The sequence below is a fragment of the Anastrepha obliqua genome, chromosome 5 (assembly GCF_027943255.1).
Source record: "Anastrepha obliqua isolate idAnaObli1 chromosome 5, idAnaObli1_1.0, whole genome shotgun sequence".
NCBI classification, from domain to species: domain Eukaryota; kingdom Metazoa; phylum Arthropoda; class Insecta; order Diptera; family Tephritidae; genus Anastrepha; species Anastrepha obliqua.
Window position 1 is genome coordinate 119,571,294 of NC_072896.1, and position 24,128 is coordinate 119,595,421.

General features: G+C 37.5%; 1 protein-coding gene across 1 annotated transcript in view; it reads left to right on the plus strand.

Moving 5' to 3' along the window:
- LOC129247153 (uncharacterized) overlaps positions 1–24,128 on the plus strand; it is a 169,696-nt gene that overhangs the window by 50,732 nt on the left and 94,836 nt on the right. The window contains exon 2 of the mRNA XM_054886113.1: positions 22,705–22,731. The gene's annotated coding sequence lies outside the window, so the exon portion shown is untranslated. The remainder of the gene's footprint in view (positions 1–22,704; positions 22,732–24,128) is intronic.

A 24,128-nucleotide genomic window follows, 5' to 3' on the forward strand; every position in this document is an offset into this window, starting at 1 on the left:
TTATTTATTTATTTATTACTATAAATTATTTTATTTTATTTTATTTTTTTTACAATAAATTATTTTATTTTATTTTATTTTTTTATTTTTTTGTTGTTTAAAAATAATTTTTTGCTTTTATTTAAAAAAAAATTAGACTAGATAATACTTAAAAAAATGGTTTCGAAACAATAAAATATATTTTTAAAGTTTTGGGAAAAAAATTCTTACTTGTCATTTGTGAAAATCGCCTTACTCTTTCTTTTTTTCTCTTCAGTAGCTGATACTTCTCTCAGTAATCTCCGAAAGTTTTATATTGGGATTCTCTTAACTTTTCTGATTAAAACTGTAAAATTTTCACAATTACTCTAAAAGCCTTAAACACTTTTTCCCCTTATCAATATTTTAAGTGCAAAAGGTAAAAGCACGAAAGTTTGGGGTTTTTTTTGTTGCTCGCCAAGAATGCGAGTTTTTTCTGTTTCCTCATATAAAGTAAGTATTTATTTTTAGTCGACACTCAGGAATGGGGCGATTTTCAAACAAATTATATGTAAGACGCCATGCAACAAAATTATTAGTTCAGTTGCTTGCTAGGCATCAATTCAAGGAAATTATTACTTGTATCGATTGACATTTTAGTCATCACAAGGCGTGGCTAGATGTTACTTGTACTTATTCATATATGCATTACAGTAATTATAGAGCAAACAAGTTACTGTACATTTTTTTATTGATTTTCGTAGTTTGGGATGTTACCGTAAGTAGTTGCGTAAGAAAAGTAGTGGCTGATCAATATCATTTTTTTTGTTTGTTTATTTTGTTGCGTAGTGTTATGAGAAGAAAATATTGTGACAAACAATCCAATTATTCATGTATACAGTACCCGCGACAAAACGATAGTACATAAAAATGTTGACCAGTTTAGCCTTTTTTGGTTTTTGCTTTTTTTATATTTTGTTTTTTTTTTATATTTCAAAATTTTTTTTTTTTGTGTTTCTGTTTGTTCATTTTTTTTTAATTTTTTTATTGCCTAATAAAAACCATATAAATCCAATTATCAGATTTTATACAAAAATTATAAAAATTCCATAATAATTACACACATTGTTAAGTAGGTATTGAAGATGGTTTACGTATAGTTTGGATGCCTATTGGTGGATAGGGCTCGAGATATAGGTCAAAACGTGGACCCGGGTAACCTTCGGATGTGTATGTACAATATGGGTATCAAATGGAAGCTGTTGGTGAATGCTTTAGTACAGAGTATTTTTCATGCCGCTCCGTGACTAGGGCCTCGATATAGAGACCAACACGTGGACCCTAGAATGTGTTTGTACAATATGGATATCAATTGGAAGCTGTTGGTGAATGCTTTAGTACAGAGTATTTTTCATGCCGCTCCATGACTAGGGTCTCGAGATATAGGTCAAAACGTGGACCCAGGTAACCTTCGGATGTGTATATACAATATGGGTATCAAATGGAAGGTGTTGGTGAATGCTTTAGTTCAGAGTATTTTTCATGGTTCTCCGTGACTAGGGTCTCGAGATAGAGACCAAAACGTGGTATTGAATAAAGAAATAAATAATATGAGAATAAAGAAATAAATAATATGAAAACCATATCTTTTCTGTTCTAAACCATATCTATTCTATTTTAGTGTGCTCAGCGAAGCGGGCCGGGTTTGCTAGTACTTTTATAAAAGAAGAATAAATATTCACAAAAAAAAAAGTTAAGTCCAAAATCATCATAATAGTGATGTGATTTCTTCTGTCACGCGCTGTATCATGAAATGTTAAAATTATGCAAATTTCCTACAATAATGCTACCTTTGCTCCAGATAGTTTTTTGTTTAGAAAATTATTTTTGAAATTTTTCATATTAATTCCTTCAGCGGGCATGTAATTTTTTTTAAGCACCCGCAGTTTTAATGCAATACTGAAGTTATCAGCTTAAAATTTCTCTAATAGTACTCTGAATCATCTTCAAAGCAATTTATCGAGACAAACGCAGTTAATATTACACAAAGTATCTGTAGGCAACCATGCGAAACTACACACGTGGTTCCCATCCACATGAGCCCCGCAGGTAAGACGTACTCACCCCATTCTCATTTTCCTTTCCCTATCCTTTGTCTTCCTCTTCTCTCTCTTTTTCCCCGTGGGCTGGTGTAAGGTGTCAAAACCCCGTGTCAATGACCCGTCCTTAGACTCAACTTGGCTGGAGCCCAGTTCATGACACAGGAGTCTCTGTACAAGTGGATCAGAATCTGCTGTCCCGCTTGGCAAGCCACTGCGTTACGATACTTAGGCTCATTGTGCTTGAATGATTCTCATTATCTTAGGGATATAGAAGCCAGATTAATGGGCCTGCCCTTGAGGCAAAATAGTTTAACGAGGAATAGCAGATAAACTCCTCCAGTGGTATCACAATGGATCGGTAATGGTCTAAGTGAGTTGGTTTAAAGGCCGACTGCCACTTCCACCTCCCTACTTACCTGCCTACCATATCTAGGCAAATAAAATATCCACTCAGCCTTCAGCTATTCAATCAAAAAATATGTGTGTGGCAATTAATTTGTGTATGTCTCTTGCTTTATGCTTTACCACTATCATGCAATTCATACCACATTCTTTGTGTCCCATATGTGCATATGGCTTATTTTTTTATCGCTTTGTCCTCTTTTCTAAAGACATACAATCTGTTAATATCCAGCTGTGTGCATGGAATTTACACCGGCCGCTCGTAATATCTTTTGTTTTTTTCAGCTTTTGCTACACCGTCTGTTGATGAATCATTCGTTTATCATAGTTTTCCACACATTAAGCTGGTGTATTGATCGCTGCCATAAGAGATTTCATGTAAACTGACAGGTGGCTTTAAAATTTGAAATGTTAAAGCGAACATAAAGGGTGTATGTACATTTAAACAAAAAAAAAATTATTTGTCATACTTCCCAAATATGCAAATAAAAACAATTTACTCACCTTTAATACTGGATTGTAGATATTGAACATTTTTTAATTGATTTTTATACTTTTGTAAATAATGCAGCAGACCTCCAACGAGGGAGCAGTGCAAGCGAAATTTTTTTCCAGATCTCTTTTCAAAATAGACAAACTAGTTTTCGAAGTTTGAAACAATTTTCATTTCCAAGATTTAAAACAAGATGAAAAATATCTTGAGTCAAATGTCTGCGAAATGTTGAATAATCTGCCATATGGCATACAGCAGCCGCATCCAATTCTCATCAATCCTAAGCCTTTTGCGAGGACGCAGAGTTGTATTTGGGTAGAAATTCCCCATTAGTATGAAATTTTGGCTTCTAGTTTGCGGTGATGCATTTAAGGCAAAAGTAATTAGAGTTTGCTTGCTTATTAGAGAAAAAAATCAGTATTTTTTCTGATAGCTAAGCAACAATCTCCACCTCAGGTTCACTGATGGTGCGTTCGACATTAGTCGGTGCACGCCAGAATCCTCTCTCCTTCGCTTCTGAATAACTCTTTGTCCAACTGATATGGCGATGAGTGGCGTTGCAAACAAATACATGTCTGATCAATTAGCTGGGCAAGACAAATAGAAAGTTTATGGGATTCCATTTATTAGCTGCGGGCCACCTTTGGAATGTTGAGAGTCCAGGTAGCTCAACAAAGTCTAGCCGATTACCATGTCATGCAAAGTTGAAAGTGATTTTGGTAAGGGCTTTCAGCGGGAACTTTCCAGGCTTGGGGCTTCGATATTGATGGAAGTCTTTATCGAGCTCTGCCCGCTAGAAATCCATATGGTGAAACTCTGTAATACTTCAAATTTTACTGTCGACTGTCCGAATTTTATTTCTTCTTTCATGAAGACTATTTGATTATTTCATCAAGACTTCTGGGAATCTATCTGGTATGTTGATGAGCAATTTTTCTCTTTTTAACTCAAATAGTTACCATTCAAAATCTCCCTACCTGAACTTTGGACTATATTTCGCTTATTTCCATTCCAGTGCTACCACAAAGAACTATTGTTTCCTTCTTTATGGGCAGCTAAACCACAGCTTACCTTAGCATGGGCTATCTGCTGACATTGTTGCACTTATTTTCATTCTAATTCTAGTTCTCTCTTATGGTATCACAAGGAACTATTATCAAACCTAAACCTTACCTGACTTAACCTAACCTAATGTTGCCATATTTTCATTCTCCTCCTGAAACTTCTCCTCTGTCGATAAAAAAGAGGTTCTGTTACTTCGATCAATTATTTGCTCCGAAAGATTCGGTGAGCTTTCTTGTCTTTGCTTGATCCCTTCTTAACGTCAGTATTTCACTATTAGCTTCTTTTTTTACTATTATGGTTCCTATGAACTATCATAGTTTAGGTATTATTACGAGATAGAAGTAACATTGACAGTTTGGTCAACGCTTTGATGAGAGTAAAAGAAAATAAAGGTATACAAGAAATATGTCCAGACTGCATCATCTTGTCTTTTTGCTTGACCAGAGGGCCTGGAGTCATTGCGTTTTGTTATCCAAAGGTTGGAAAACCAAGCTACACTAGTTTTGAGTTTATTTCTAACGATACCGTTATGTATAACTTTCATGCTCAAGCGTCTTTGATGTGCTGGTCCATAGCGCATGTGGGAATATTTTGATTTACTTGGATCATACTTTCTGTTCTTGGCTCCAGGCCTGCAAACCATATCGTAAGATTTGGCCGAACTCAGTTGGCTACAACAAAGTGTTGTTGTATGCAGAATACGATAGCCAGGCTTAAGAAAAAACTTTTAGTATAAGCAAACTGATATTTCACAAAAAACAAATCTTAATTCTGCTCCACATCTTTTTATGAATTTTCAATATTATTATATTTTGCTACAAGTACATATAGATATTCAAGGATCGCTAACACGTATTCAAGTACTAAAAATAAAAATAACAAAACCCCAATTTACTAAAACCAATATTAAAAAAAAAAAACAGTAAAACAAAGTTAAAGCCAACCTGCATTAAGGATTACTCTAAAAGTATACCAAAACTGTATAAGGTACAAGAATGAAGCAGATTTAACAACAACAAAGTGAAATTTGAGCGAACATTATAGCCACCAGCACACTCACTAATAGCAGCAGCACCAAGAAAAAATCTACAACGAAAACCAAACATTGCCACCCAACGCCCACTAGCCGCTCTCAATAAAGCCGACATACCTATCGAGCAACAAACTGAGTGGCAAGAACAAGGAAAACATGTTAAGTCAAAATTTTAGCGAAACTTTTTTGTTTGAAGGGGTCACGGGCGGCGGGGGGGCTGGTTCATATGTGGTTGCCCTTAGACATTTACTCACCCTTAGCTCATTTATGCCACTCGCATATGTTCCTATTATCTGCTCATTGTTGCTGGTTAAGTGCTTTTTTGTTTCTAATGCATGAATACTGAAAAGTATTTATCATTTTGTTTATCAAATTAAAAAAAAAACAAAACAAAAAAAATTATTTTGATTGCTGATGGAAAAACTTAGTGCAAAATATCATTGGTTGCTCACCAACAATGGTACGTGATGCCATCAAGTACAAACCAAGTAGCAAAAAGCGTGGAAGAAAGCTAGCAATGTCGGCAAGAGAAGTTAAGTCTATCGTCAGATACTCAAAGCAATGCCATTTGCGGCTGCTACTGAGATAAAAGATGCCTTAAACGTGTCTTCGAGCGTTCAGACCGTTCGTCGGCTTTTGCATGAGCACGACCTGGGTGCCCACAGTCCAAGAAAAGTACCGTTGTTGACAAAAACGCATGTAGAAAAGAGACTTCGATTCGCCAAAGAACATATAAATTGGCCTTTGAGCAAATGGTGCAACATTTTATGGTCCAACGAGTCGAAGATTGTCTTGTATGGTGGAAAGGGATCGCGCCAATATGTAAGACGACCACCTAACACCGAATAGCAGCCAAAGTATACAATAAAAACAATAAAGCATGATAATTCTAGCATTATGATCTGGGCATGCTTTTCTTGGCTAGGCGTGGGGCCCATTCATTGGGTTAAGGAAATGATGACGGGTGCTTCATATGTTGATATACTCAAGGTCATCATGCTGCCATATGCCAGAGACGAAATGCCGCTTGTTTGGACGTTCCAGCAAGACAACGACCTCAAACACACGTGTAAAGTTGCTAAAAGATGGTTTGAGGAGAGTCAAACCAATGAATGGCATGGCCGCCACAGTCACCCCATTGAAAATTTGTGCGTTGATGTCAAGGAGCAGTGGCCTAACGCAAGCCAACATCTAATACGCAACTATTGGAAGCTGTAAAGAGCACATGGGAGTCGATTTCGATTGAAAAATGCCAAAAACTTGTTGACTCAATGCAACGCTCTTGTGCTGCAATTCTAAAGAATAAGGGTCATGCAACAAAATACTACTTTAAATACTGAACAAAACCCCATGTAAAAATAAAAATAAAATCACTATCATATAAAAGTTTTGTCAAAATTTTTCTTACAATTTGTTACACTAGTAAGTTTTTGACCGCTCAAAATTCGCTGCAGTTTTTCTAAATATAATTTTACCTTACTGAAATAAGATAAACGTTGAATTTTTTTTTTTTTTTTTTTTGATTTGTTTTGTTTGACATTTGGGCTATAAGAGGGAAAAAATCAAATTTTTTATAAAAGCGATAATACGCACTTTTTTAACCCACGTATGTATGTGCACTACTAAGATTTTGATCGCAGCTGTATATTTCGAATTAAAAAAAAAAAAAATATTTCGAATTAAAAAAAAATATTTTGAAATTAAAAAAACTATATATTTCGAATTGAAAAAAAAAACATTATTTTGAATTGAGAAAAAAACACACAAACATTTTTTTAAATTGAAATTTAAAAAAAAATATTTCAATAAAACCATGATTTAAAACGAAACAAATCAAATAATTTATAAACCAGACATTTTTTACAAAAATAATTTTTCCACCTTATAAAACACTTTCTTGAGAAACTGTACCCACTTTGAGCTCGTTGTTGTCAGCTGAGGACCCATTTCTATCCAAAGCATAAATAATTTAGAATATTACAACATTCTACGCTGGAAAATCTCTTAAACCCTTAAATGGTTGAGAAGCGGGACTTGAGCGGGACCGTTTATTATAACGGTAATCTTTTAAATAGTAATACTGACTGATGAAAATCTTAATTTTAACCTTTACGCGCACCATTGCTTGTCTCTTTGTATAGATAGATTTCCGATTTGATCTTCGATCTCATGATCTGTTGTGCCCTCTCTTATCACAGTACCTCATCCAAACCCAATTCCCAAACTGCATTCTCAGTTTATCCATAGAGAGAGTTAGGAGTCTCCTAAGCCTATTTTGATTTTATCCCCTCAGTAAGGATTTCACCCGGCGTAGCGCCATGATTTGACGCCAGCTAACTTCCCTTAGCCTAGCTCTTGACTGGTTCAAAAATTGGCGAACAAGTTTGTAGTTGAATCTCTAGCTTGTCGCATGATTCATTTCTATAAACTGATTTAAATGGCTGAAGTATTAAAAATAAATTATCTTCTAATATCAATTTCAACTCTTTCATATGCCATTTTCTACAATACTAAATTTGTAAGGTTATGATTTCTATTGTTACTGATTTGCGCGTTTTCATGCTCCGTTTTATGTAAAAATTCCTAAATGAACTTATTCGAATTTTGGTCCCACTACAAGAGCTCTTATTGAGCTACACAGTATCTCTAGAAGCCTTTATTACCTTACCAGTCGTCTGCACATTCGTTTTCTTTCTTAATTTTAGTTATTGAATTTTTAGTTTGAATTTATAATTCATGATTGTTTCTCGACTCTGTAAGATTTGTAAACATAGACTTAAAAGTAAAAGTGAAAGTAGCAGCTTGATGATCGGCCTGAACTCTGCGAACAAGGAACTTACTTAGTTTTTGACTAATTTTATCCTATCGGAAGATATTATTTAATAAAAGAGTTATTTATAAACAAAATTGAATGATTATTTTTGCGCCGCCCTGTTCAACAAGCTATAGAAACACCCGAGGTCAGGTTCTGAGATCTATTCCCTTCTTTATTTGAAAGCTGTACAGATGAGGTTGGAGCTCATTCATGCATTCTCGTCCGAATGTTTGGGACCCTTGTTTGTGAGCCAGGCACTATTTCATTGAAAATGTGACTGGTTATGTCAAATAAACTATCCATATTTTTTAGGATGCGTTATAGAGAACCCAATCTAACATAACTTGCACGAAATTGGTATTTATTCATCATAAGCAAACTTGAAGCGAATACAGACCTTGCTTTAAGAAGGATGGTGTTGGCTCCCATTGGAGTGTTACCAGCCCGCTTGATCTCATTGGCCGTCTTGGAGTGTCATTTGATCCAAACAGACTCCGTTTTGTAGGTGTCCATTAAGGATCAACGCTTTGCGTATAAGCCCGAAACGCTACAGACCCTTAACACTTTCTTTTTGTTCTACAAGGTAATTAAGTTTTACCAATACATATATGGGACCACCTGACAAAAGATAGACTGTAGAGGTCGAAATTAAACCTATGTTTATTTTTGAGGTGTTTTACTATGTTTTATAAACTCGTCTTTTCCTAGGTTCTTCAGGTTTAATATGTAAATTGCACTAGTGTGGGTATAGGGGGGTCTTCTCTTGTCCTATCCTAGTTCTGGCATTACTACTTTCACATCCGAATGTCCCCCCAGCGCATCCTCTCCTAAAGTTTGGTGAATTCTGTGCGATTACTTATATAATATTTCCGGTAGCCAGACATCGGGTGTATGTAAATGGCTGAACATAGATTTCTTTACACGTTTCTTCTTGTTCGCTTTTGTTGTGCTTCACACCATTCTTTAGTGTATGAAAATGCACTAAATCTTTTGATAGCCCAAAATGCATTTCGAACATAAACATGTTTCATTGCTTTTTTTTCTATACAAGGGCGAGGTAAAAAGTTTTCAGACTGATAAAGAAACAAGAAATTTGTGTAACTTTTTCTTTTCATCTCTACGCATATCCATATACATTATAACGTTGAGAAAGCATCACACAGAAACGAATCTCACAAAAATTTAAAAAATTTTACACCGTAGGAAAAATGCTTTATATTAAAAAAAAGTAATTTATTCAAATATAGACATACATAACTATTACAGCAAGGGTATATGGCAATATTTTTAAGAAAATTTCAAAAACAATTTATTCTGCCGTTGCTGAATTTTATTTCAAAAATATAATAACAATTGAGGACACATTTCAATTGGATGTTAAGATATAAAAGTATGCACAGAGGCGTCAAACGATATTTCTTTTTAACAAGCTTTAATAAAAAATATTTTTGGCTAGAGTTGCCACCTTTTTTTAAATTAAGAAATTGTACACGAGAATATATTAATTGTTAAAAAAAATTAAGATTTAATATAATAATACTTTTAAAAAGCGTTGCCATATGATTAAAAAAAAAATGTATTAAAAAAATTTAATTAAAGTCAAGTATATGGTAGGAAACACAATGTAATTAAACGAATGAACAGCGAACAAACAAAACTTAACTAAACTTATTTTTATATGGCGTTGCCACCTAACTCGCAAAGCGCATATGCTAAATAATGGTTCACACGAATTAAGTATTAGGATGTGAGTAACAGGTAAATTAGATATTAAAAAAAATATTTTTTAGTGGTGTTGCCATTTATTTTGAAATTCAAAAGTATTCGAAATACCTTATGAAATAAAATATTTAAATTAGAAAACAGAATTTATTTGATTGAAATAGCAAAATAATAAAAAAAAGTTTTGTCTAATAGCGGTTGCCTCTCGGCAGGCAATGGCAAATCTCGGAGTGTGTGCCTGCCATTAAAAAACTCCGCATAAAAACCATCTGCCGTTCGGAGTCGGCTTAAAACTGTAGGTTCCTCTATTTCTGGAACAACATCAAGACGCAACAACGTCAAATACCTAGCAAAAGTGTGCGCGCCAATTATTATTTTGTTTTTGTTTTTTGTGTTCCTTTTTATGTGCAAACAATGCCGCGGGCACCAGTTAGTTTCTAAGACTAATTCCAATGCATTTTTCATACCAATGCGTTAAAGCAGTACAAATATTTTCATATAGGGCAATGTGAAATGCGCCTCCATATGCTCATTTATAGCATGACTGATGATTTCCTCGTTCGTTGTTCTCACGATTTTTGTTTTTTTACCTTCGTGCCATATTTTGAAGCTCGACCACAAATGATAGTCACTTGAGCCTAAATCTGGTGAGTACTCGTAGACTGGATGGCAAGCAATTAGAACTTCAATTGGCTGATTTTAGGAAGCGCAGCGACTAGCACAAATGCGGATGTTTTGGCGCAACTTTTGATTCAGCGTTAACAAAAGTAACCCTCTCCATGCACAAATTTTGTGGTAAGATATTGCGAACACCTGCAGTTGGTGCCCCACTAATCTTAGCTAACTCACAAAACTTTCAAGCGTCTGACTTCTAGCGCAATTTTATAAAGTTTTCGTAGCATTTCAGGACTTGGGTGTGCCTTCTTCAATGCTTTTGCGAGCCTTTTTAATATCGGAAACTCTTTCTTTGACTATCAGTGTTAGGACTTTCAAATTAAAAATGTATTTCTCCCACTTTCACACGAGCAAGAAGCCTCTACATCTTCGGTATCGTATAATAAGAGAGCAATCAACCTAAAAGAGTTGGTATTCAAGCTAGTCAGGCGCATGTAGTTTTGACGCATGGTGAAAAAATTTCAAAGGTGAGCTCTTTCGTGAGCTCTTGACGTATGTTTGCAAAAATCTGAGATTGTGTTTTTTATATACGAAAAAAAATCAACCAATGAAACTTCGTTGCCCTCCGAACAGCGACTCATTGGACAAGTGTGTGAATGCATGTGAAATGATCGTGCAGAGTTCGGCTGCCGAATCCCCAAGTGCCGTGGCAGCCGAAGTTCCCCTCACAATTTTCATTTTCCCCATAGTTTAAGCGCAAACCTGTTAAATCTATCATTCCTGGCTTTATCGCATAAAAATAGATCAGACTTCCTGGCGCCACTTCCGCAGCAGGGCGAAAACTTTTCACGCCACCCTCGTGGTACGCGTTCTGTTGTTTCCGCGGTGCGCTTGTTGTACATTTTTCAGTTATTGTTGTTATCTGTGTGCCTTAACTTTTTGCTGTTGTTACTTTCATTTTGTCTACACCATTTGCCTGGCACATCAACGCTGCCTATGAGTGTTGTCTTTGTTTTTGTACTGCGCTGCCTTGTATGTACTCGTAGTTTGGGCGCGCTTCGCTTGTACCTAATAACATAGGCTCATGAGCATTAGTAGTTTGTTTGTTGTTTGTGTGTGTTGTTTTTTTCTTGAATTTTCTCATTCTTTTCTTGCTTTTTGATTTTACATTTTAGCTTTTCAGTTGCTGTAATTTCTGCTTAAAAAGATTACCATTAGAGTTACCAGTTCTTTTGGTCGTAAATCGTGGAATTTGGAGAATTGAGTGCACACCTACATGCAAGTGAGGCGCGCACACATGCACTCACCTACATCAATTTACACATACCTACTATGCTTATGTATGTATGTGGGGATGTGTGTGCACTTACATAAATGTAACCCAACAACGTGTCACACCATCAGCGCCACACAAAAACTTCGTAGCAAAACAGTCTGTTCCAATTGTTCAGCTGCCTGAATTGTCACTTGTATTGTTTTTCTGGCTTTTGTGTGTTATTTTATTTTCATTCTTCGGCACTTTTATCCCGCCACTTGAAAGTTTTCAACTGAATTTTTAAGGTTTCGGTGTTTGAAAGTTTCTTCCTACGTCTCCATTACCCCACTATGGCACGCCTCCTCGGCTGATGTTGCCTCGAGGGTGCTGACATACATTCAACAACAAAAAAAGAAACAACGGAAAAAGTTTATCCAGGCTTTAACTATAGCTTTGGCACTTATGCTCAGATACTCACACAAGTAAATGCTTACCAACATACGTGCTTCTACATATAAACACATATATGTACATATATATGTATGTGTGTATGCATGTATGACCGTAGTATTTTGTTGTTGCCCCAAAAGTGGCGCTGTCAGCTCAATTAAAATGTCGAGTGCTGTTAAGTGTTCAATAACTGTATAATATGTGGAAGTATATATGTATGTGTGTGTGTGTACCAACACAGTTTTCGCACGCAACATACAACACACAACTCTGTACTACTATACCACACATCTCTGCGGTCTCAATTCATTTGAATTCAATAAAAAATTTTATTGCAATAGGAAATCAATTGACTTTTGCATTTTACTCTGCTGCACTTTGTCCATAAATTTAGATATGTTCTGAAGCCTGTTTTGAAAGTAAAGTAAAATATGTGGAAATTCCTCCCCTGCCCGCCCCTCCTGCTTAAGAGGAGGAGAAAACTTTAGAGACTTTTTAACATTTCCAAGAATACGTTAGAATGTGTGTGTGTGTATGTGTATTGGTTAAAATATTCAAAAGTTATAAGTGCTTAAATATATTGCTGGAAATTTATTTATTTTTTTCGTTTATTTTTAAAAGTGTACTTCAAAACTTAAGTCATTTGCAGTCTCAAAAATTTACTTTATTTTTTGACAACATAGATTGGCAATATAGAAAGACATGCTTGTATGTGCATATTTAAGAAGTGGTTGAAATGCCATTTTCTTTCTAATAGGAAAATAAAATTCAAATAAATATTTTTTGTGGTATTTCATAGCTCTATTAGGAAAAGTACAGGGTGAACGATATGAAGTGTTACCAATTTCACACTGCTTGGATCTGTAAAACAGCTCATGACATCAACGTCAAAATTGTTCTAATGACAGTTCAATATATTGTTTATAAGCCATCAAAAGCATTTGCGTCTCAGTTTAGCTGAATTATTTTTATTCTGTGATGAAATTCAAACTTAATGGGGTGATTGCGTTATATTTGGCTGGAAATTCACACCCAGCCATTGTTCGTGAGCTCAGTCACCTCAAAGTGAATAAAATGTTTGTGTATCGCACTCCAAAACGTTACAATGACACTGGTAGCATTGCAAAAAACCGCAACAACGCCAGAAATGGTTCGGAAAGTGAGGGCTCGACTTGAACGAAATCCACGTCGAAGTGGAAGAAAAATGGCCAAAGAACTGAAAATATCGCAAGCCGGCTTTCGACGCATATTGAAAAATGAGCTCAAGGTCAAGGCTTACAAGTTCCAAAAAGCACACGATCTTTCACCCCAGCAAAATAAAGTTCGGCGCGCAAGAGCAAAAGAGTTGTTGCGCTTGCACGAACGTGTCGAATTTCCTAACATTGTGTTTTCTGATGAAAAAAAAAAATCCCAATTGAGCAATGACCGCTGATGGACGCTCTCCAATCGTTTATATCGAGCCTGGTGGCAAAGTGAATGCGGCTTATTATCGAGAAAATGTTTTAGAAGCTGGTTTAGAGCCGTGGACACGCAAACATTTCGGTCCACTCTTCATTTCGTCCACACAATGGCTTTCGAATTCGCTAGACGCAAATCCGATGGACTATTCCATCTGGTCTATTTTGGAGAGGAAGGTGAGGACTAAAAAATATGCCAGTATGGATGCGCTAAAAAAAGCGATTATACGAGAATGGGCCAAAATAACTCAAGATCACATTCGTGCAGCATGCAACTCATTTTTTGACCGTTTGAAGGCTATAGTCAAGGCAAAAGGTGGTCATATCGAGCTAAAGTGAATATATGTTAAAATTGTTATCATTTTTGAACAATTTTGTCTTTGAAATCAATAAAAACTAATTTCACACAAAAAAGTTATGGTGTTTTGAATAGGTAACACTTCATATCGTTCACCCTGTATATAATTTCTGAGTGACTCCTCCTGTTTACCAAATTCTCCAACACTTTGTTAATGGTTTTTGACTTCGTCGCACGTATAGCTCAGAAGATATACACCTCAGGAACCTCTGCCATTTTTGGATTATCTCTTTGTCATCAAGCTTTCCTGGTCAACCAACAAAGAAAGTCTAATGTGTTCAAACAATTTTGTTCGAACAATTTTCATAGTGCCAAACCACATCAAGTGGTCCATAAAATAATAGTAAAATATGAGGTAAAATCATATTGCTGTGGTAGTTATTTTGAAGCAGGATTTCTTGTTTTCTTATGCTAATAGTGGGGATGTCGTTTTTTGATTAAAATAACTTTTAATACATAAATCTTTTTCTGCCGAGATCAACAAAGCGCGTCAGTCGTTTCTTTCTCGTGCTAACCGGCGCTAGTTGGAAACGCCAAGTGAAGCCAAGACCTTTTCCAGCTAATCTTTCTAACGCAGAGGAGGCCTTCCTCTTCCTCTGCTACCACCAGCTGGTCGCACATGGAATACTTTCAGAGCTTTTGTGTCCATTCGGACGACATAACCCAGCCAACGAAACCGCTGGATCATTATTCACTGCGCTATTGTCTCGTTCAGCTCGTTATTCCATCACCTACGATACTCGCCATCGCCAAAGTGCAAAAGTCCAATCTACACCGCAGAATCTTTCTCTCAAGCAGCCCGAAGAACGCCTCATCGGATGTTGTCATTGTCCAGGGTTCTGCGCCATACGCAAGACGGATATGATGAGAGCCCTTTAGACTGTCAACAGTGACGTGGATGCCGATACGCGACTGCACCAACTGTACGCCGACAGGAATTACTTTGCTTCTTTCTCCACTTTGAAAAAGGCAGAACTAACAGCGCAGTTGTTAAGGCCGATGATATCAATATCAATTTTTACGTGGCGGATCCCAAAATAAGCGCGCAACCAGGTACCCTGCGTTGCTTCGCCTTCTCATTTAGCTCGCTCTCAAACGGCTATTGGGAATCTTCCCCAGAGGATATTTGCATGCAGCCCGGAAGTTGTTAGGTGCTCGAACCATATGCAGAAGAATCGTCCGAGCCACTCCCAAGTGAATTGCGTTCAAGGACTTTGCCCACTTGGAAGCCTGGAATTATAAAGATAAGCATGAAACTGGCGGACGAAGGAACAAAATATCCCCTAAATACAATCGCATCATAATACGTAACTGGAAAAGTAATCCATTTGCATCAGTCAGGCCTTACGAGAAGACCTCAGTTTGACAGTTAGTTCTGAAACTGTGCGTAGCGCGTGGTGCAACATAAATTATACCCACGAAGTCCACTAATTACAAAGAAGCACGTGAAAGTCCGTATAGAGTAGGCAGAAGATCATGTCCAGCAGCAAAATCGAGTTGTTTGGTAGTACAGACTCCTGAAAGTGTGTCCGCGCCCTCCCAACACGCAGTATAATCCCCGATTCACCACAAAAACGGTCAAACATGGCGCCGTTAAAGTCATGGTATGGCGGAGCTTTTTATGAAGTGGAGTTGGCCCAGTTTATTTGATTAAGGGCATCAGGAATCAAAGGGCAAATATAAAAATGTTGCACGAGGTAATGTTACTATATTTCTCATGGAATATGCCACTGAAGCGGGTATATCAGCAGGATAATGATCACAAACCAGCAAGGACGCAAAAATTCACGTTTTATAATACTCATAAATTCACGTCTCGTCTTCAGTAATGATGCGTTTCCTGAATGTTATATCGGATTCAGCCTTGAAAATCATGTCTTTGGCGATATCAACACGGACCACGTTGGTATATATAGCCTAAAATTCAGGTCCATTGTGACCGACTTTGCAGCAACACACACGGCGCAAACCCAAGTCATTAACTGCAATATTCCGAACGAATCCATAAGCAATGTTCGAGTCCTCTGCTAGCTCTTTGATGGTAAATTTGCAGTTATTGATCAACTTTTCTTTCACTTTCTTGAAGTCTTCCAATGTCGACAGTCTGCCCCTGCTCTTACCTTCGGCTTCCTCTGTGGACTCACGATCTTTTCTGAAGCGTTTATTTCACTCTTAAACGACTGTATTCTTTAGGGTATCATTACTGAAATAGTTTCTCAACATTTCTAAGGATTTCACACCGTTGAATCCATTTTTAATGCAACATTTAATAGAAACTCATTGTGGCAAATTTAAATCTATGTGGAAAACTGTAAAAACTCGAAAACACGTGCAGAGTTAGATTTACTCAAAAACGGCGTAACTGTTGCAAATATCAAGCGATGGCAATACAATTTTGGTAGGTATGTCAATCACAAATGTGGCAACCTAAAAACAAAAAACAAAAAAAAACAGAACTCAAATCAGTTGACTTAGGGCGTCACCTGGCGGCTGTTCAGGAAACCTTTTGTGGCAAGTACTTTTTGCTTTCAATAAATTGTAAGAGTCAAAAATGACAAAAAAAAAAAATTATTTTTTTTAATTTCCTGTACTCAACTTGAAATATTATATAATAATTCAGTATTATTACCTTTGTGAAATAAATTATAACCTACTGTCGAGAAAAATTATGAAAATACTATTTTTTTCATGCTGCTGCTGATTACTCTTAACCCTAACCCCTTAATTAAATATAATAAGTGAATAGCTGGCTTTCTGACACAAAATTGCTACTCTTCGTGAACTTTGTTGCTAAGCTCACTTCTGAGCGCATTTTTTTGTTTGTGCTTTTGGTTTTGTTGTTTTGTTTTTTCGTACATAGCTACTCCACATGCAAATGAGCACTCAATTTCTGCCTCACTTGCTTACATAACTTCCACACTAGTTGCCCTCCATTTATTTAATACACACACTATATACTGCATCCTACTAAAAATATTTTATGATGACTTTGAAGTTTTGCCGCATTGCTGCCTCTGGTAGCGCGCGTATTTTCTAAAGTGTGATACAAATAATAATTACGCCTGACAGACGTTCAACTATAAAATGTAATTAAAACGTTAATTATTTCTCTTGACAAACACCGCACACTGAACATACGCCATACTCCACATTCTGATAACTTCTTCTGCAGCTTAGTGTTCCACGACCACTCACCGCCACTTAATTATATGTGTATGTGTGTGTGTATGTATATACCTACCATACATTCACCATACTCATATGCAGCAGCATTAAATGCATTATGTCTGCTTATGCTTATGTTTGTGTACCTATGCATGCGAATGTCGGTATATGCACTTAATGGAAACACTTTAAGTAAAACGTTGTACCCACGTAAATACCAGTCATTTAAGTGAACTACAAGCACTACAATGCGCGTATATTTATATATGTATATATAAATATATGCTGCGTATGTACATAGGTAGTTATAAAAATATTTCTTACAAATCAACGTGTGCCTCAACCAATTTTCTTCGCACCTGGCCACCCTTTTTTGCAAGCACTGTGCTTGCAGTATATGTACATGTGCGCTTCTATATGTACTCGTATGTATATGTATGTATGTGTATGTCCGCTTTGTGATCACCTGGAGCCGTGAACTGGCATTAACCACACATTACTCACACGAAAGAATGCCGAAATGCTGCGACCAGCTAAAGCGTGTGTCGTTCTTCGTCACTGCCTCAGGGCAGTTTACGTTCCTTCGCTTTTACCCATCTCCCTCTCATTATTACCGCTACCAAACCCTCTCACGCGCTCCCTCCCCCTCCATATGCGACGTCTTCTCATTTGATTGTGTTTTAAAGTGTTCGCCGTGTGTTGGAGGAGTTGCTGGGTGTGTGTGTGTGTGTGGACAGCGCCATCGTGAAAGTGAGGTTAAAGGAGGCGGTGGTGATGTTAAGAGATGGCAGTGAGGTGGTTTCAGTAATGCTGCGGTCGAAAAAATATCTTGTTTCATATGTACGATGGACGTTAATAGCCCCGTCAATCGAGTTTGCCTGCTACGATCGAACGATCTGATCGGCGATTGCATAGAGTATAGAGCAACAGCAATGGCAACGACAGCAACAGAAGGAGAAGAAGTTGCGCGTTGGAGAGCAAGGTAGAAGGAGAGAGTCGTGCGGCGGCAGCCATAGCGGCACAAATTCGTGAAGGTAAATTGTGACCGGCGCTTTGGCTTTGACTGTCACTATTGCTATATTGCTTTGTTGCTCCTAATGGTGATGGGGATGTTGATGGTGGTGTTGGTGCTGCTGCTACTCCCAATGGACCACGGCTGACTCCAGTTGTGCTGCGGTTGTTGTACGCCAACCAATGAACGCTGCATTCATTCCCTGGTTGACTTCTTGGACTCATGTGAACATACATGCAGACATACATTCAAACATGCATGCATTTATACAAAAAGGTCGTTTAATATTTTTTGCTCTCTTCTCTTGTTGCTGTAGCCAGTTAACTTTTCATTTGTTGTTGTTGTTGCTGTTGTTTTATCTTACCTTTCTTATCGTCTTACTTTATTCTATTTGCTGAGCTTTTCATTTTGCCGTTGTTTCTACTTCATCGTCTCGTAATCGCATATCGAATCATACTCGTTGTTGTATTTGTATCATCAACCGCTAGTTGGACGTTTCTTAATCTTTTATTTATAAACATACATGTCTACATGTGTGTGTGTGTGTATGTATGGACCCACATCTGTATGTAATACGTAAAGCAGGAACATGAGCGTATGTTGTTGTTGTTGTTCAGCACTTTGCCGGCCACTTCGCAAAGAGTTAGCGGCTAGCGATTTAGTCTTAAACATTGCTTTTCATCTGTTTCTTGATTTGATTTTATTTTACTTTAACATTGTATTATTATCGTTTACGTTATCTTCTGCTGTTGCACTCGAATATTTCAGTAAATGGAGTGTAGAGTGGCCATAGAAACTTTATTCAACAGTTTTAGCAAGCGAAAAGATCTGGGAATGGAAATCAAGCGAAAAGAATCTACAAACGATCAAAACAACGCGACCAACTACCCAATTTGAAGTAATATTCCTGCTTTGTAGAAGATGGGGCAAAATTAATCACCCAAGCTTGCTTTTGAATAACTTTTTTGCTAATATATATAAAAAAGGAAAATGATTTTGAGTGAAGAAAATTTTTATTTTGATCTTGATACGCTCTATTGCTTGTCTCTTTGTATATCGCAGTTGCCTAGTTCACAAGTGTCAAAACGGATTCACGTACGACGCCATTTGCAAAAATTATACATATTCGATATGGTGATTAATTTTGCGCCACATTGAATTTCATTTTTTTGTATGTTTTTGGAAATGTATAGTGCATTCTACTATAACAACCATACAACCAAAGCTCCAAACTTTGTACAAAGTTATAAATTTTTCAATAGTATGATTAATTTTGTGCCACCTTAAATTTCATTTTATTTTAGTGTTTTTGTAAAATTAGAGTGCATTCTACTACAAAAACAATGTAACTCAAAGCTCCAAACTTTCTATAAAATTCACAAAAATTTAACAAATTAAAAAAAAAAATTGTTATAAAAATTTTAAACCTTTTAATCAGAATTTTTACAAAACTTCAGGTCTTGCCATTTTATAGTCCATTAAATTTTAGTCCAATGAAATCCAAGTTTAAAGTCGCTCACAAATCGGGTTGATTTTTTATAGTTTTTAAATTTTTATTGCATGCGATGTTGACTATTTTTTTCCATGTAAAGCAGTTATTCGGATGACCTCTGGTCCTACCGCCTCATTTGGACGTCCACTGCGTTGTACATCATCGGTGCCTCGGTGTCACCACGACCACGTTTGAAGTGAGCAAACCAACGTTTTTTTTGTTGTCGTTTCTGATGGACCCATAGCACATTTCAGACCATTGATTTGCTTGAACGATATTTTTGCGCACCAATTCTTTTTGATCCATTGTTTTGAAAGTAATAAAACTAGCGTCCCTCTTAGCACAATAACTCCCGAACTAATTAATAGAATATCATGAAATTTTAACAGCTGTCTTTTTAAGGTTATTACTGACTGAAAAAGAGGTGAATGCAATAAAACTAGTGCTATGCAGGACTTTCCGACCCATGAGTTACCCGTCTTTCATAATAATAGCAACAATTTTACTATTTATTTCTTTTTAATTTAATTTTTTTATTTTTTTTTCATAAAAATAGAGTTAGTACTGCAACAAAACCTCTCAAATTTTGTAAAAGATCTTAAGAAATATGTATCTCAAAATTTCAAACTTTTCAATCAGCATCAGCTGCATTAACCCATTAAATTTTGGTGTAATAAAGTACAAGTTTGAAGTGACTCAAAAAAGGCCAGATAGTCTTGCGCATTTGCTCTATATAAAAAAATGTTGAGCATTTCTCCATTCCTCCTCCTTCCATGTTATCATTACACCATCGCCATTTCTGTGTTCTGCTGCGGAAGTTTTGGTAGACAATTTGGAGGCCAATTCAGAAAAATATACAGCAGTGACTGAAGTTTAGAATACACCCACCAGGCGGTTTTACGTGGGTGCCTTCCGACGTCGGTGTGTCTCCCCGCTGCTCAAAAGCGCCACGGATCAAATCAATGCGTTGATCAGGGCCCCTAAAAGCTAAAAGCATTTACGGTATCAATTGGCAGTGTGGAATAGACGCACTAACTATCGTGGTGGCGTTCGAAGCCTATCTAAACATCTGACGTGCTATGGGTCCGGCACCTGGTTGTAATGTCACTCCACATCGAGCCGAAAAGGCTCTAACCGCATTTGGTTGTTAAATCACAACCACCACGATACTCCTGTCCTCAAGAACAGGGAAGAGCAAGCTCCGAGGGATCCTGTTACCCGTGATACCAAACGTAAGTTTTCGGTCAAACTTCGTAACCAAGACTACCGCCAGTAGAGGTTCCATACAGCTATGCACTGGTGACCATACCCCAAAAACCACAACAGCACACACAAGCTTCAGCCTAAAAAGTCCTTGGCCATCTGAATACTTCACGCGCATAATGACCTAACATTTCGACATTATGACGGGTGGATACTCACCACTCACATCATACCGTCCATCGGTGCAACTAATCCCCACACCCATAAGGTTCCTAAGGTCCGAGTACATTGGGCAACTGCAGAGGGCATGCACCCAATCTTCTCTTGGCGACCCACAAACACTTTCCTCACTTACAGACAGGAGGGAACCCAGACTAAAGCAAAATCCAAAGTCCGGATTTTCCCCAACAAATTAAGACTCCCTAATGTACTCATATATGTACACACGGCTACACATACATTCAGGAGCCTCTTGCACTCCAAATACCCAATTTTCACATCACCTTTGATTACCATAGATCCTGCAGCAGCGGGATACTAAGCCTCCTTCTCAACCTGAAGGCAACAGCTCGCTGTATGACAGCACGTCGGCTGAGGTCCAAGTCACACCTACCAAAGAGTCATATCTGCCCGACAATTGCCTGCTGCCTACAAGAAGTGAGGATTTCCGAATTTGGACCAATTTGGAAAAATATACCGCAGTGACTCAAGTTTAGGGTAATAGTAATGAAGGAACTTTCACTTCATTTTTATGAATGGTTTTCATGATTGGGACTTTTTAATTTCAAACTAAAGTATTTCTTCGCCAGCAAAAAGAAAGTCTGTCCAAAAATTTTAAAGTATACGCTTTGCAATGTGAGTGGATTTAATAATGTCACTACGAATGTCGAATTTTCTATTTCTTTCCAAATTCGACGGTGATATGGCATTTCGTCGAACTGCTCGAATTCCTATTGCGAATAGTGTTTGGTGCAGAGCCCCAATAATGTCAAGATTTGCCATTTCATTTGACTAACGCAGCTGCCTCCTGATGAATCCAACCTCGGCTCGAGAGACGTGATTGTAGTTGTCTCGTGGTTTTTATTGTTGTAGCAGCATAAACATTCCCCATACATACATATATGAGGAATGCTGCTGAAGTTTCAGTGCTTGGCCGGACATAAGCCCGGGTCAGTCTGGTTGCGTAGAACCGACTATCGTGGGAGCGCGAGAGACGTGGTATTCTCTAGCGTTTGATGGGCTTAGCTATTTTCCACTTGATGAGAAACAGCGCAGCTTCTACTTCCTTTTTAAGCCCCGAAATCACCTCGAGGGTGCACCGCCTTGCCATTCGATTTTCCGCAAAATCACTTTGATCTTTGGTGCGCACATCAGCCTAAGATATAATTATTACGCCTTTTTAATTGATTCCCACACCAAAGGCCGCAATTTTGTTAAGCTTTCTTAGAATTACTGGAGTACGCAAAATATATTTCTCATTCTTATGGTATGGTGTGCCAACATTTAAAATTCTTTCATTCATGGAGCTGAGCTGCTCAAATTGTTTTTGATTTTTTTTTTACTTTTTCTTAAAATTAATCAGCCGCATTTTGCATACATTCACTTTTGATTTTATCCCGCAAAATATTTCCGCTGTGTGGGGTCCTTTGTACACACCCACACACGCACGTATAGATACACACACGCAAACACATACCTTCACAAAAAGGCACCTACCCTTCCACGAAAGACTTAACCGACGCAATATTGGCTAACTGACTGCGGTTTGCGGTTGGCGGTCAGTCAAAACATCGACATCGAAACCGCTTACAGACTTCATTTGCAGACTTTACTCGCTTTTGTGCTTTTTGTTGGCCAAATTTTTTTGTATTTCGCTTTGCACAAAATTAACCATTTCTGTTGGATATTATTTAAACAGAAGTGGTGGCCATTAATGGGAGGGAAAAAAATTCGTTACTCTTTTTAAAGCTGCCATTTTAAGTAATTTTCAGTGGTGTTTTTGCGGCAACTTTAAATTGCCAAACTCTTTAATTTTTTCTGCATTTTTCCTTTTGTACTCTTCAATCTTTTTAACGCATACTCTTTTTTGTTTTTGCTCTCTTTACAGGCAATTTCTTGGCATTAATTTTTAACGGTATGTATCTGAAATTTATTTATGTTTTATATCCTAAAAAATGTGCGAGAATATTACTGTTTTTGGGGGTAACGAGCAGTTAAAAGTGGTCTTAAAGTGGAGCAGCAGCTAAGACTGCGAAAGACCGGCTGCGGGCTTATAAATTTAAATGAGTTTGTGTGTGTGTGTGTGGCTGTGTGTTTGGTACGTTGGCCGCATGAATTTAAGGAAGAAGCGCCAAAGCAGCAGCTAAGCAGCTAAAAGGTATGTGCATGAGGTCGAAAGAGCGAAAGGGAGCGAGAGCCAATGCATGTAGATAAGTTTGTCTGTGTGTGTGTATGTGTGAAATGTGGGCAAACTAGTTTATGACAACATTACAACGCAACGTTGGCGAATAAATGCGCTATTTATGCGAGCAACTAAAGTGGCAGTAGCAGCAACAACAACAACTATGCACAGTATATTGCAAAGAAAACAATGAAGCGAAAAAAACTGAAGAAAAAATAACTACACAGGCAAGGCTTTAGCCAGAGCAACGCAAATACTCATACAAATCACTTGAACTGCAGTGCTGCACATCTCAGCTCAGCACTACGGCACGCGGCGGATATGCAGCTCTAGCGAAGAAGCAACAGAATGCGAGAACGACGCCTCTGTTTTGTCAAAGTAGCGTTGCAAGTTTTCTTTTCGACCTTTTTCCCCATTCCTTGCCAATGCAGTTGCTTCTGCAGTTGACTCACTCACCAAGTAGAAGTGGTCTGTATGTAGCGGGTGTTTTTTTGAGCTGCCTGTGAACTAGCGATATCAATAACTATGGTTTCACTGTTGAGAATGGCTGGAACTGTGTTGACATTTCAGTTCAGTTAGATTTGGCAAGTCAGCATGCATCGTTTAATGACAGAACAACGCCTCCACATTGTGGAAATTTATTTAAAAAAAAAAAAAAAAAAAAATATTATAAAAATAAAAAAAATCTGTTCGCGGCTCAAAGAACACTGGCGGCATGAAATGAGGAAATAGCTGCCGTTACGGCGAATAGCGCCATGCTAACTGAATTTTTGTTTACAAAAATTAATCAGCTAAACATCGCACACTTCTGTTAGGTATTTGGCCGAGTTCCTCCTCCTATTTGTGGTGTGCGTCTTGATGTTGATCCACAAATGGCAGGACCTACAGTTTTAAGCGGACTCCGAATGGCAATTCAGGAGATTCTGCATGGCAGAAATACACCCATTGCCTGCCGAGGGGCGATGGCTATTAGAAAAAAATCTTTTCCATCATTTTCCAATTTCATGCACGAGGATTCGAATCTACGTTCTCCGAATAGTAGTCACGCACCAGCCCATTCGGCTAGGGCGACCAATTCATTTATTGCAATATTCAAACCACCATTGACGCCATACGGCCAGATTAGACAA